A 16,114-nucleotide genomic window follows, 5' to 3' on the forward strand; every position below is an offset into this window, starting at 1 on the left:
TAAAGTGTAAATATGATAATTTATATACATAACATGGTGCATAATAAATGGGAATATTACATAGAATTAATACATGTTCTGTAATACTTTACTATTCATAATTAATAAGAGTAATATAAGAGTAATATAATAATACACAGCTTAAGGTACTACTTCGTGTCCATATCATACACACACTACAACTAATTCTATCCATTCTTACGCTGATGATTCTACTCTTCACTCTTCCTCACATTTTCCCCTTCCTCCTAACTCTCAAACTAGATCTGTTTCTAGAACTGATATCATTGCTTCTATCAACCCGGATCTGTGCAGCATCTCTGAATGGGGAGGTACAAACTTGGTTAAGTTCAATAGTAATAAAACTCAACATTTACCAATTACACTTTGTAAATTAGACGATCTCCCACCAATTACATTTCAGGACGCTATCATCCTCCCAAATTCTAAAATAAATATGTTAGGCCTCACCATTTCCTCCAATATGTCGTGGAAATCACACATATATATCATAACTAAAACTGCCTCCCGAAAGTTGGGAATGCTGTACAGATGCCGCAGCTACTTCACTCCTGAGCAGTTGCTCCAAGTATATAAGGGATTCATTCGTCCTAACTTGGAGTACTGCTCTCATATCTGGGGTGGCTCTTCTTCTGTCCAACTGTTAGATAGGGTGGAATCAAATGCATTTCGTCTTATTAACTCTCATTCTTTAGTCGGCAATCTCTCTTCCCTTTCTCTTCGCCGCCATGTTGCTTCACTCTCTCTCTTTTACAGGTACTTTAACGGGCAGTGATCGGTGGATTTGGCATCCTGTGTACCGCCGGCAAGGCCGTGGGTTCGTAACACACGTCTTGCCCGCGGTGCCCACCGTTTCTCTGTGGATGTCGGTCACACGAGAATAACCAGTTATAGTACCTCCTTCTTTCCTCACACAGCCAAACTGTGGAATGCTCTGCCTTCTTCTGTGTTTCCATGCTCTTACAATCTGTCTCACTTTAAAAAGCTGGTTTTCCGGCATCTTCGTGGTGTAGATTAATACAGTATAACCTTTTTTCTATATTTACAATTTCTTTCCGTTCTTTTTTTTTCGCCCCCAGGCTCCGTTGTGGGTCGTTTGACCAGTGCCCGGGTGGGCTAATTCCCGTAAAAAAAAAAGAAAAAAAAAAGAGAGGTTAGACTGATAACAAATATCTTTGTTACGTACAGTTTTTGGTTTCTTTGTGATTACACTGCTGCATGAATGTGTTTGAATAATAAATGTATTACGTTCCCAATATAGGCTTCAATTAATTATTATGATTGATCAACAATTGGCACAAGTGCATGTGTGAAGTTGTGAACTGTGAAGGAGTAATGTTTATAATCATAATGATAAGAAGCATGTATTTATTTCCAAAATGATTTGCATTATTTTTATACTAGGGAAATTATATTTATGTAACGTAAGCAGATAAGAAGTACAAGTTTATTTCCAAATTATTGATATTATTTTTTTAAAGGTGATAATATGTTTTAAAGGAAATTAGATTTTGGTAATTACAAATAAAATATTTTACCTACCTAAGAAGTAAGGAATAATCATCTTTCATTACTTTCTTAAGTTTATTGTATTCCCCAAATAAAATAAAATGTAAATATTTAATACATTTACATGCTGTCCTTCCAAGACAACAATGATGACATGACAGAGATTAGCAGTCCAGTGACCGTGAGGCATGGGGGAGGCCTTAGTTGCGCTGCCCACCTACAACTATATGACAGTATTTGCTTACTTTAAATAATCGATTCTACCGATTCTATTGGCACTGAAAATTGGAACCGTCGATTTTGATTTTAACGATTCTTGCCCAGCCCTACTATATACATCTCTTCTGCAGCTTTTTTGGCCAATTTGTCAGCCATTTCATTTAAATGAGTCCCCACATGTGATGGATCCATACAACTGCACAGTACATTCCATTTCTTGCATAACTACTGTATGATCATTCGTTTACAGATATTAACAATATGAAAGTTACATGGAGTTTTACTCTGCAAAGCTTCCAATGCACTTTTACAATCAACAAAAATATATATTTCTTTACATTTCTCTAGAGCAACCTTGAGTCCTTCACATATTGTGTGTAGTTCAGCCAGCGTGGATAAGGGTTGTAATAATTCTTTACAAACTGTTTCTTCTGCATAACACTCACTGATAAAATATTCCCTTATAAAAACACCTCATCCCGTTACTTAATACTGATCCATCACAATATATATGTGTGCAATGTTTCGCCTGGTAAAACTATTTATTTTCTCTAAAAAGACATTTCGTAAATAACTGGGATGCCAATCATCTTTTTTCCCCTTGTAATGGCCCCTGTCTCATCAACATAAGTATTATGTAAATGGGTAATATACATCTGATTTATATTCAGATTCATCCCCTGTAATTTTCCACTATATGTGAGGACATGAATTGAACATGTGAACGGTAGCTTTCCCAAGAGGGAGAAGCCCATATGTCAGCATTTATGTAAGCGCACACCAGTGCGACTCTCCTGGTCAGTCACTCAGACCAACTAATATCGAACGGACGTTGATCCACGTTTATATTACATAAACACCGTCCTTTCTCATCACACTCATAAATAGTGGAACTTACTGTTGACCTACACTCAGGAATTATATAAATAATACTTTTCTAATAAAACAAGAAACTTCAATTGGGTTTCGTTACTAAAGCCCAATATAATATATGTGAACCAACCTGGTTAATTGGAATTAACCAACCGCTTCATATAGGTGGCAGCAACCGTGGTCAACGGAAATCTCCTTCAGATCTACATACCAAGACATCAGTGTTTTGCGAAACAAGAATAACAAAAAATAGTGACGTATTACATAACGAATCCGAGTGTTGAGACTATATCCCGTATTGAGACGATATTTCGTGGGTGTTTCTCATTCTGTAGCCAAGAAAAGGGTGCAGAATTATTAAAAGCTAACCGCAACTGAGTTATTAAATAATACAGCCTGGTGAACGCTGTTAGTAACAAGTAAGGAAGCCTCAAGAAAGCATGCTGTCAGTGATTTACGAATGTATGGTCTACAGTGTTGCAGATGGTTTCATAAACTTTACTAATAAGTGACATTTCATAAGTAGCTGGACTGTTGTGTGTTTCGCGAGCGTTGATTTCAGTAGTTCCGGTGTCATCAGACAGTTCTCCATATACAGTATACGAGACTACAGAAGTTTGGCACACGGCAGATGCGACACCGACTCAGCAGAAGCAAGAACCGTTCCGTCTTAGGTCAGCGTTTGTTCTACAGTGGATGTATTCCCCTATCGTGAAGTGGACTCGCCCGACGTCAAGTGATTGCCGCGCGTCATCCTACGTCATACTCGTTGCCAGGGACACCAGCTAGCGGCGCGCTCATTGAAGGACGATTGAGGAGGCCCCGCCTATCACCCTAACACAGCTGGACGGATTGCGTACAGACGCTATAACTCCTGTATTAGGTACTTCAAACGTATACATAGTTCATACACACATTAACACGTTCGAGACATAACTTCTCAACGATAGGTCATCGGATAGGGTATGTCATTGAAATCTGTGTCTTACATGTATTCATGTGTACTGACGTAATATAATTTGCAGTAGTTATCTCTTGTCTGTTTAATCATTCATATGTTAATTATTTTAGATATGATCTTTATTATTTCCTGTAAATGAGAGGCAAGTATTTTGCTTTTACATTAATTATTGTCTGGCTAAACTGAAACTTATTGGATTTATTTTCAAAGTTTCTAATGTATAAATCCGAAGACATTACTCATCTTGCACAATTATTAGCTGACGGTTTACAATTAGAGGATAAACGTCAAGTTTCAACTACAGAGTTTGAGTTTGGACTTAAGCCTGAAACACATTCAGACATTTCGGTAGAAAGTAGTGAACAGTTAATTGAGGAATCGTATGACGACTTAAACCGTCGTGTTTTACGGTTGGGGAATCAATATAGTACCTCACCTAGATTTACACAGGTAGTTTCTAACCCTGTTCCGGGTAACAGTGTGTCTGTTGATTTATCATTACCACCCCCATTAACTGAACCTTCTGTTAGGAGTAAAAAACGTACTGGCTTACTAACTGCGAATGCTAAAATGGCTTTCCCTAACACTCTACCCACTAACGCTACAACATCAGCTAAACCTGATAATGTTGTTCATATAATGCAGCGTGGCGACTACGTTTGTAATTTTACGGGTGAAGATGATTTTCGAGTAGCGCATTTTATTCGTGCATGTGAAGACACCATGCGCACCGCAAGAATTACCAGTGATGAAGAGAAAAAGGCATTTGTGCATTCCCACATTACGCATGGATCATATGCCGGAAATTATTTAAATGCATACGGTTTAACGGACCCTAGCTATGAGAAATTCGCAGATCCCAGTTAGGCCAGTTACAGTGGATTTTTAGGTGGCTGGATCGTTGTACTCCAGTGATTTACGCTGAAACACCGGTGGTTGCAGTGGATATTGCTGGAGAGGAGCGCCAGGATATGGAAGCGACCTTATGGAATTCAGATTGGTACGACCAGGATAATAAAATGTCAGCGACCAATGTGGAAACGCTGATAGAATTAATTAGTTTCCTGTTAGTTGTTCGTCGTCCTTTATACAGCCGGGCACAGGAGGTTGAGTTTGTACCACCTGTTGATATGGTAGACTACGCAAACAAACTACGGGACCCCTGATGACGCGTCCCTCCCTCACTACAGCTCCACCCCAAATTCCTCATACGACACAATTGGCTCCAATTGCACCTCCACACCGGACATACAAACAACGGTGTGCTCATTGTAATAAAAGAGGCCATGTAATTGACGGCTGTTTCCAGCTCCAGGTAATGGTGTTAAATTAAAGGAGACATCAGGTGCCAAGCAGCATTCAAGGTCATCAATGGAGGCAGTTAAGGCAACACCTCCACCCACCCAGAAACCGCGCATGTGGTGTGCACTCCACAAGACAACATCTCACAACACACAAGACTGCCGCTTAGTGGTGAAAGTCAGGAATTTAGATTTTGGTGATCCATGTGGTGCAAAGGCGTAAACAAAATCGTTCCCAAGACAAGTCGTCGGGGGAAGATTTTTTAGTTTAACAAATTTATTGGCAGAGCTTGTAGTACAGTTTGCCTATTCTGAGTAATTCAGTCAGGTCTTGACACTGAGGGTGGTATCACTTCTCACTGCCCCGCAGGACAGAGGTTCATACACAAAGAAATGCATCATATTCATTAACAGCTATAAATGTATAGAGGTCAGATTCATATGGGTAATGTCACTGTTCACTGCCATGCAGGACAGAGGTTCGTACACAAAGAGATGCATCATATTCATTGACAGTACATATACATATATGTACACACACACATACACATATACATACATATACACATATACGTACACATATACATGTACATATATATACATATATGCACACATACACACATACATACATATATATACGTCGGTCAGATTCATGTGGGTAATGTTACTCTTCACTGCCATACAGGACAGAGGTTCGTACACAAAGAATACATCATATTCATTGACACAATATATAGGTCAGATTCATGTGGGTAATGCCACTGTTCACTGCCATGCAGGACAGAGGTTCGTACACAAAGAAGGAAATACATCATATTCATTAGCAGTACATATAGGTCAGAGGATCACATACATTGGAGTCATGTTCTAATTGAAGACTAATCAGTGTGGGCTAGCAAATTTGGGATAAACAGCAAGAATGTCCTCAAGCACACCTGATTCAATGAAGTAATTACATAGTTCAAGATACAATAAGTCAGGTGGCCTGAAGTCTTTGACAGTGTCACATTCAATAATATAGTGTTCAAGTGTATGCTTTAAAGGTTTATCACAAAGTTTACATGCTGAGTGTCCCGGTATGGGTACAGCGTTACTAACTTGCCAGATGTGTCTGTATCCTAGCCTAATTCTGGCCACGACTACATCACATTGTCTGGTTCTGTCCTTATGCTGGCCATACCGGTACCTCTTGTCACAAAATTTGTCATATTTACTAATGCTACAACTGTCAGGTCTCTCTGCATTTCTCACTTCTTCTAGATCAGAGTTCATGATTCTGACTTCAATGTTTTTAATTACAGCATTAGACAGGCCAAGGTCACGGTCAACATTTTCTTTCTTACATGCCTCATTGGCCAGTCTATCAGCACGGTCATGATACCTGATTCCAACATGGGACGGAATCCACACAAATTCGATACGAAAGTTGTTCTCATTGGCAGTTATCACATTCCTTTTAATATCACATACAACTTTAGACATAGAGCCTGACGGGCTGTTCATTGATTTCAAAGCACTTTGAGAGTCACAGAATATCACCCCACCTCCATTTTCTTTGAGGTAGTCTGTGGCTAAGTAGATTCCAGTTAGTTCAGTTTGTGTTGTGCTGGCCCAGTTGTTCAGCCTTTGTTTGTTTGACACTATCATCTCTATTTTTTATATATTACAATTGCACAGAAGACTAGCGCCCGCCACAACAAGGAGAGGGATAGGTACATTGTTTCCTGCTTCTCCCCACATCACTTTTATAGCGGCCTCGTTAGTAGCGGCACTAAGCAAAGTGGAAGTGTTGTAAGTACCGGTGAGAGTGGATAGTACACTTTTGGCTCTTGATATAGATACGGGTGCATGCACTAATGTTTTGGCCTTGACATCCTATCAGGATGTCAAGATGACCTACGCCCGTCACGCCTGGATGTTCAAGTCCCAGCAGATGTGGAAGCATTATGGGTTCGTGTTGTACCACCCGCGCCACACTGCTTCCATCATAATCTGTGTGGCATACCATCCGCCTCGCTCACCCACCAGAGACACTCTGATCAATCATCTCATTACCACCTCAGACCATCTCAGAGTCAGGTACCCATGTGCCAAGTTAGTATTATGTGGGGATTATAATTAAATTGACACCACTGATATCCAGAACCAGCTGTCACTATCACAAGTTGTGAACTTCCAAACACACGGTCAAAATACCCTTGACCTTATCTTAACTGACTTAGCGGACCAGTACCAACCACCTCAACCAATGCCTCCTATCGGGTGTAGCACACACTTATCAGTGCTCTAGTCCCCAGCTGCCACTACCACGCAAGTACAGAGACCCTACATCAAAACCTACAGGCCGATTACAGACTCTGCAGTGCCCCTCTTCGGGCAGTGGATAGTTCACCATCCCCGAACTGAAGTACTTAGCGTGGATGACGTGGAAACCAAATGGAAAAATTATACCAACACCACCACGGAAGCTCACCACCACTTCTTCCCCGAGAAGTTCGTCAGATCTCACCCAGCTGACTTGCCCTGGATCACACCTCGGATCCAAAGATTTATGCAACAGAGAGACAGAGCCTTCTATCTCAATGACCACATCCGCTACAGGTCCCTTCGCAACCGAGTTATCCGCGAAATACGCACTGCAAAGAAATCTCACTACCCAACCAAATTGCAACACCTGAAGCAGACCAACATCAGTCAATGGTTTGGTAAGTTTAAAGAACTCTGTGGACTAAACAATAAGACACACCCCCTCCCCTTCCCTAGCCATCTCACTAATGTTGACGCAGCTGAGCAATCAAATAACCATTTCGCTACTATGTGCCGGACGCTCCCCGGCTTGACACAACCACTCTCCCTGCTTACCTACCAGCCCCCTTTCCCACTGACTTAGTAGAAGAATTTGAAGTAGCAAAACGTCTGGACAAACTAAAGTTAAAACGCTCTACCACCCCCATTGACTTACCAATGAAATTCTTCAAGGAGTTCTCCCCGGAGCTTGCTAAACCCCTATGCTCCATCATCAATGCTTCTCTCAATCAAGCCAGATGCCCAGCTGACTGGAAGACCTCTTATGGATCACCAGTGCCCAAGTCAGCCAGCCCACAATCCTTAAATCAGCTACAACCTATTGCAATCACCCCAATACCCAGCCTAATCTGTGAAAGTTTTGTGTTCGACTGGGCTTATGCTGATATTGCGGGAGTCGTAGTCCCTCAACAATTTGGCAATATAAAAACTTCCTCTACCACTCACTGTCTTGTCAGCCTTCACGATTACATATAACGCCATCTCGAGAAACGAAAAACGTCTGTAGCTGTCGCCTTCATTGATTTCACTAAAGCATTCGACCTAGTCGACCACAATTTAATCATCAACAAAGCTATTGACTTCGGGCTTCGGAGAAGCCTTATACCATGGCTTACAGACTTCCTCAGTGACCGACGCCAAGCTGTACGCTTCCGAGGGGCTGTTTCCACCTTTCAGTCACTCACCTGTGGCGTCCCCCAAGGCACCAAGATGGGACCACTCTGCTTCCTAATGCTTATCAATGATGCCCTAAGAGAAACCTCTGCTCGCTGGAAATATGTCGACGACTCCACCATTGGGATCAGTGTCAACAATTCTGCTCCCGACTATACCACCCTTCAGGATTTATTGAACAGTCTCCAAAACTGGGCCACCAACAACCACTTGACCATCAACCATACCAAGACCATGGTTATGCACATCAACCTCTCCTCCGACACTGTCCCACCCCCTTCCCTTACTTAGGTCGCAACACACTCCAGGATGTAGATTCCACTAAGATCTCGGCGTCACCATAGACAACAAACTAAATTGGAAACCACACGTCAGTGAAGTTGTCAAGTCCTCCAGTTTCCGTCTCCACCTCCTCCGCCGACTCAAGTCCCTCGGAGTTCCTGCACCCGAGCTCCTCGGTGTTTACTCAACATTCATACTTCCCAAGCTCACCTATGCCTCCCCCACCTGGTCTTCCTCCCTAAATGCCACACAACGTAAACACCAAGAAAAAGTGCAAAAGAGGGCATGCAAGATTATTCTCTCCCTTTCCTACTCCACATATCAAGAAGCGCTCAACACACTGACCCTTTCGACTCTCACTGACCATCACCACGACCTCATCTGCAAATTTGGTAAGAAGGTTCTGCATCATCCTCGACACTGGCTCCTACTACCACCTGAGATCCCTAGCCCGAGAATTGCTGTTCGACACCACAACCGCATCCAGCCCATACGTGCACGAACTGATCGCTATAAGAACAGCCCAGTCCCAACCATTGTAAAAATTATCAATAACTTGTAATAAACCAGTGTATTCAGTCCCAGTAAATACTACATCTTGCACTATTACTATGTTGAAATGCCCTGTAGTTTGAGCTTTTCCCCATCTAGTTATTATATATCTTATTTGTATCACTTATGTTACTTGTATATTATTTTGTCAATCGAAACCCATTCCCCAATTATGTAACTGTATATTTTCAACCTTCTGGCTGCTATGCTCTTTCAATAAACCGTTAATTATTATTATTATTATTATTATTATTATTATTATTATTATTATTATTATTATTATTATTATTATTATTATTATTATTATTATTATTATTATTAAATTCCCTCACCGTGATTTCAAATGGAGGCGTACCGACGCTGATCTCGAAGGAGTATCCGGCGCGCAGTTGACCATTAACGGAATGGTGATGTTACCAGTCACATTCTCAAGACGTGGTGCTCCCTTCTACGCGGAAATGTAGTTCAGCAGTTTAATTTGCCAGCTGACGGGTTACTTGGTCTCCCAACCCTTAGAACACATAAAATAGATGTTCATCCACGTAATAATACTATTACGTTTAAAGGTGTTTCCTACAGCGCTATACGTCATTCTACACCTTTGCTCACCGCTAGGTCGAAAGTGTTGTCCACCATTCCTACTCAGAGGAAGGCGGAAAATGTGTCCGAGCTAACCCAAGACTTCACACCCTCACTTTCCCAGCGTGATTATAGCAGCAACAGTTGGAAGATAGTACCTGCAGTTTTGAAGAGTACTCTCCATTACCAGAATGAGGAATTCACGAAAGCAACAGTCGAATTACCTGACGTGTACACGGACACTGATGTAGTATGTCTCCCGGAAACGTGCAAGGTAAAAGGGATGTCGTGCGAATCGACGTTAAGCACGATACGCCCTGGTGGTTTGACAGACGTACTGATTCTGAATAGAACAGGCGTTCAGCGTATATTAAAGAAAGGATGTTATTTGTGTGATTTTCTAGTATATCACAACAATGTCGAAGTACAGCCTAAAAACTTCCCAATTGGCAGTATTGTTACGCAATCCCAACAGACCAGGCAGGGGAGGAAAGATCAAATAGCCCCACATGTTAAGGTGATCGATCATCCTCAGGGCAAGACACGCCTTTTAGAGCTGCTTGCTGACTACAGAAATATTGTAGCCTTGCCAGGGGAAAAGCTAGGTCAGACAGATTTAACATCCCATCATAAAGCCTTAAAGAAGGGAACAAATCCTATCTATGTACCAGCTTACAGACTACCTCACAGCCAGCGCGCTGTAGTCCAAGATATGGTGCAAGATATGTTGGATGAGAATGTTATTAAACATTCTAAGTCCCTATTTAATAGCCCCTTGTTCCTCGTCCCGAAAAAGGATGGTGGATGGCGCCCGGTTATTGATTTCAGGCGCGTTAATGAAAAAACGGTCCCAGATAGGTACCCTATGCCTGTCTTGAGTGACATATTGCAATCCTTAGGTAAGGATAATGCAGTATTTAGCAACTTAGATTTGCTTAGTGGGTATTGGCAGATACCACTCGATAAGAAATCACGAGAAGTCACGGCGTTTAGCACGCCACTGGGCCACTTTGAGTTCCTCCGGATGCCATTTGGTCTCAGAAATGCCCCACAAACATTTCAAAGAATGATCAACACCCTGTTTGCCGGATTGATTGGGACCACAGTCTGCGCTTATTTGGATGATCTAATAGTAGTCAGTAAGGACGTTGATTCCCATCTGATTAAACTGCGTGAAGTATTGGAAAAACTTTCCACAGCAGGTCTAAAAATTAAACTCTCAAAATGTGAGTTTCTAAAATCCAGAATCCATTTCCTTGGGCATGTAGTTGACGGTGAGAGCATACATACAGTAGATGATAAAGTAAAAGCTGTATCCCAGTTCCCGCGTCCTATCTCGGTTGATCATGTGCGTAGTTTTCTTGGCTTATCTGAATATTATCGTTCTTTTATCAAGAACTATGCAACATTAGCATCGCCCCTAACAAGGTTGCTCAAGAAAGATGCAATGTTTATATGGGATGCGGAACAAGAAAATAGTTTTGCTGCATTGAAGATAGCGCTTACCAATGCCCCTGTTCTAGCATTCCCTGACTACACTCAACCTTTCACCCTCTGTACTGACGCTTCTGGACTTGGAATCGGAGCTGTATTCATGCAAGAGGATACGCTTGGAAAGTTTAGAGTGATAGCTTTCGCAAGCCATAGGCTTATTGATGCTGAAACACGTTATTTGGTAACGCATTTAGAAACGTTAGCCGTTGTGTGGGCACTTAAGAAATTTAAGGACATTATCTTTGGTTATAAGATAACTGTTTTTACGGATCATGCGGCAGTAACTGAGCAGTTCCATGGCAGAAACTACCAGGCAGATTAGCACGCTGGTACCTGACAATTCAGGAATTTGACCCCGAGTTCAGGTATTTACCGGGCAGGGCGAATGTTGTCGCCGACGGTTTGTCAAGAAATATAGCACCAGTAATGCCTGTATCAACGTTCACTCTTTCGCAACTGGATGATGAGCAACGACGCGACCCATTATGGTCAGCAGTCATTTTTGCTCTCGAATGAGGAGAAGATGTTAAATTCCCCAAATTAATTCTTCCCTTAAGTCAGTTTGAATTACGACATAACATACTTCATAGGTCGAAAAAGACGCCAGAGGGTATTGTTTCTCAAATAGTCGTACCTGACACGTTGTGTGAAACGGTTATAACATTGTTTCATGATGTCCCACAGGCAGGTCACCAGGGTCGTGACAAATGCTTAGCGGAATTAAGAAAGAAGTATTTCTGGAATACAATGAAGAAAGACATAGAATTACACATTGCTAAATGTTTGGCATGTGCTCAACATAAAGGTTCTACAGGATCACCGGCCCCGATTCTGCAATATCCTACACCAGACCGTCCGTTTGACACAGTCGCTATTGACTTGTTACAACTCCCGAGGAGTCATCAGGGATCAGCGTACGTCTTAGTGTGTGTGGATCATTTTTCTAGATTCGTGGTCTTGGTTCCACTAAAAGATAAAACGGCCGATTCGGTGGCCTATGCATTAGTGATGAATCTTATATGTCCATATACTACGCCTAAAGTTTTGCTCTCTGACAATGGGACAGAGTTCAAGAATTAGCTGGTAGCGCAAATATGTGCGCAATATGGAATTAAGCAAAGTTTTGTGACAACTTATCATCCACAGGCTAATGGCCTTGTTGAGAGAACCAATCGCAAGATCCTGGAGATACTGCGCCCGATTGTGAGTGATTTGCAATACACATGGGAAGATTGGTTACCTCAGGTTGCAGCGTCTATTAATGGGTCGATTAATAGCTCTACGGGTAAATCACCCTATTACATTGTCTATGGTACAGATAAACGTCTACCTTATGATGTACTTACGGATACGCCCAACCCTGTTTATAATATGGATGATTTCGCGGCAAAACAAATGCGAGTTTTTACGGATATTCATACCCAAGTACGATCACATTTAGCAGCGTCCCGCGCTGAAATGATGGTCAAGCAACATAAACATGCTAAACCTGTCGTGTTAAACGCAGGAGATGCTGTTATGGTACGAGAACTTGAAAGGAACTCCAAGCTTTCGGCTAAATTTTCGGGTCCATTCCGCATTATTGCCAAAGAAACAGGCAACAAATTTAAAATTTGGACGCCTAACGCACAGATTGCAGATGTCGTGCATGCGGACCGTCTTAAAAAGACCCATGAGAATTTATTGCCCATAGTTGATAATGATGTGATAGACACCTCTTTACAGACTGTACAGAAGCAGAGTGTGCCCAATGACTATTGTATGAAACTTCGTTCTGCAAGTAGATCTCTTACAGAATGGCTTGGAACATCATTGTGTTGCTTCTACTGTGTTGTGGCACCGTTGTGTTGACAGACATGTCCACATCAGTCCTCAAACCAGGTGCGCTTGTTTCACCCCTTGGACGCGTTCTCATAGTTGAGGACGTGGTGAACATCAAGTATGAGCTACATGGATTGCTCCAACTTCCCCGTCAGATGGAAATCGTTGACGCGCAACTACAATCAGCATTGAACATCCTACAGAGTCTCAGTTCAGCTACTAACGTATCGACGATGGCTTCACAAACTATTGAACTTCTACACTTTCGTCTCTTGAACATTCGCAAGCTTCTCGTTGCTGTTGATAAAAGCATACCAGTGTCTGAGGTTGATCTTGCAAAAGAAGTGCGTTCTCAGACACGACGAAAAGGGGGTTTATTTAATTTTGTGGGTCTTATCCAAAGCACTCTGTTTGGCACGGCAACGGCCGACGATGTAACTAAATTGGGGGACCGAATGAACATTGTCGATCAAGCTGTATCTGAGCAGAATCGCGTTATCTCTCAAACATTTCATGCGATTACTGCTTTAGAGTCAAAAGTTAATGTGATAATATCGGAGTCTAACCATGTATCGAGGGTTGTTAATAAGTTACAGAAATCAATCCCGACATTAGAGTGGCTCCTTTATTTCACAGAATATTTGCATGCTGCGGAAATTTCAGTTCAGAAGGATGTTACCTGTAATACCCAACTAATTGACAGCATAGTAGATGCCGGGATAGGGCGTGTGGACGCAAAGCTTGTGCCTGTGCAGACGCTTCTGGATGCTCTACAGATTGCCAAGTTGCATTATCACTTAACTCCTATTTTTAATGACAATGAGGTAGAATTTTATTACCCTCTGTTGGAGTCGACTCTCACGCACAGTGCTATTCTCATCCACATTCCTATGAGAGGGCAACATCAGTTTAGTGCATGGCATTTAGAACCCTTCCCCTGGTTTGTTAACGACACACTGCATACTCTGGATAGGCCTAAAGAACTTTTCCTTATAGATGAAGATTATTCTTTATTGGCATTAGAGGATCCTGAGGTACTGTCACGGTGTAAGTCGTCATATCTACACCTACACATATGTCCAGCCTATATGTTCACGTTTATTCCTGCTGCAGAGGGAATATGCGAATTGCCAGTCATACAAACAAATGTACGCACAGCACTTGTGCAATGCAGCTATATGCCATTTAGTGTCAAAACTGTGTTTCACGCTCATCTCCACAATGTGCAGTACTTATTCTTTCCAAATACAACTACTGTTATTCTAAAATGCCATGATGGTGTTAAGCAGCTAGTTGTGAAAGGTCATTACAAGGCTCAGGATTATTGTGAAATCACTTGTGGTTCATTACGGACCTTGCCTACTCATCAGCACTTTGCCTTACATATAAAATTCAAGTCTGCCTTAATTCCACTTCCTGTCATGAATTTCACTGTAAAGGATATACAAATTGTTTCAGAGAAATTAAAGGTCATTACTTTCTTGAAAGAGACAAAATTTACTAATTTGAGTAATAATTTGCCATTTTATTTATCACGGGAATTTGCAATACCAAGTCTCACAATTCCCACTATTATGTTAATTTTGGCACTCATGTTTCTTTTCTGTTAGTATAAGTCAGTGTCATCCAAGATGAACGTTGTTCATAAAATTTTAACCCGTAGGACACTAAAGTATAGGACCCCTGTAGTAGCTAATACCCCTACAGTAGTTGAGTCCCCAGCTTAGTGTCTACACCTTTGTTTATAACATGGTTAGTGTTGTATAGGATGTACTGTACTCTGTGAGCTTATTTAGGCCTCACAGAGCTCGGCTAGTAGGTGACCGAGCGATGTAATGGCCCCTGTCTCATCAACAGAAGTATTATATAAATAGGTTATATACATCTGATTAATATTCAGATTCATCCCCTGTAATTTTCCACTATATGTGAGGACATGAATTGAACACGTAATTTGTAGCTTTCCCAAGAGGGAGAAGCCCATATGTCAGCATCTATATAAGCGCGCACCAGTGCGACGCTCCTAGTCAGTCACTCACACCAACTAATATCGAACGGACGTTGATCCACATTTATATTACATAAACGCCGTCCTTTCTCATCACACTCATAAATAGTGGAACTTACGGTTGACCTACACTCAGGAAGTATATAAACAATACTTTTCTAATAAAACAAGAAACTTCAATTGGGTTTCATTACTAAAGCCCAATATAATATATGTGAACCAACCTGGTTAATTGGGAATTAACCAACCATTTCACCCTCAAGCTATAAAATATCCAGGCAATGCATCCTTCCTGCCATGGTCTAAACCTTAAATAAGTTTGTAATGAAATGCAATACTTATCTACTCCTTACTTCATCATAATATTATACAATAGCCTTGCATGGACACATTGCCAAGATCTGTTCTTTGATTTAAGCACATTATTGTACGGGACAATCTATTATCTACTCCTCTCCTAATGGTCCTAAGAGTAGCGGCTACAGCAAGTTTCTTTACTCTATGTTCTATACTTGGAAAATCTAACTCCATTCTCATTATTTCAATTCTAGTGTTCCGTTGACAACCTAAATCGATTCTCATGGCCACGTTTTGCATCACATCAAGCTTTTGAATAACTCTCTTACTGTACATTATAAGGATGGGAGCTGAATAGTCAAGAACTGAACGTGTAGTACCGATATAAACCATCCTAAATATAGGAATACCTGCGCCATTTCCCTTCCCTGCCAAAGTCCTTAAAGGTCTTAAACGTCCTTTACATGCATTCTCCAGGTATTGCATCTCACCAACTTTACTGTTGGACTTATACCCAATGTACATTCCAAGGTATTTATAAACATCAACTTTATCTAGCCTTAATCAATTTAAAAATATATCCCCTTGTTCATAATTTCTGACCTGATAATTAGTTTCTTCATTGTCAATTACGAGGCCCATTCTACAACAAAGTGTACTCAATGCATCTAAAGCCTTTTGCATGTTTTTCATACCTTTACACTGTAAAAGTATATC

Source organism: Homarus americanus, unplaced genomic scaffold (genome assembly GCF_018991925.1).
Source record: "Homarus americanus isolate GMGI-L3 unplaced genomic scaffold, GMGI_Hamer_2.0 scaffold19117, whole genome shotgun sequence".
NCBI lineage: Eukaryota > Metazoa > Arthropoda > Malacostraca > Decapoda > Nephropidae > Homarus > Homarus americanus.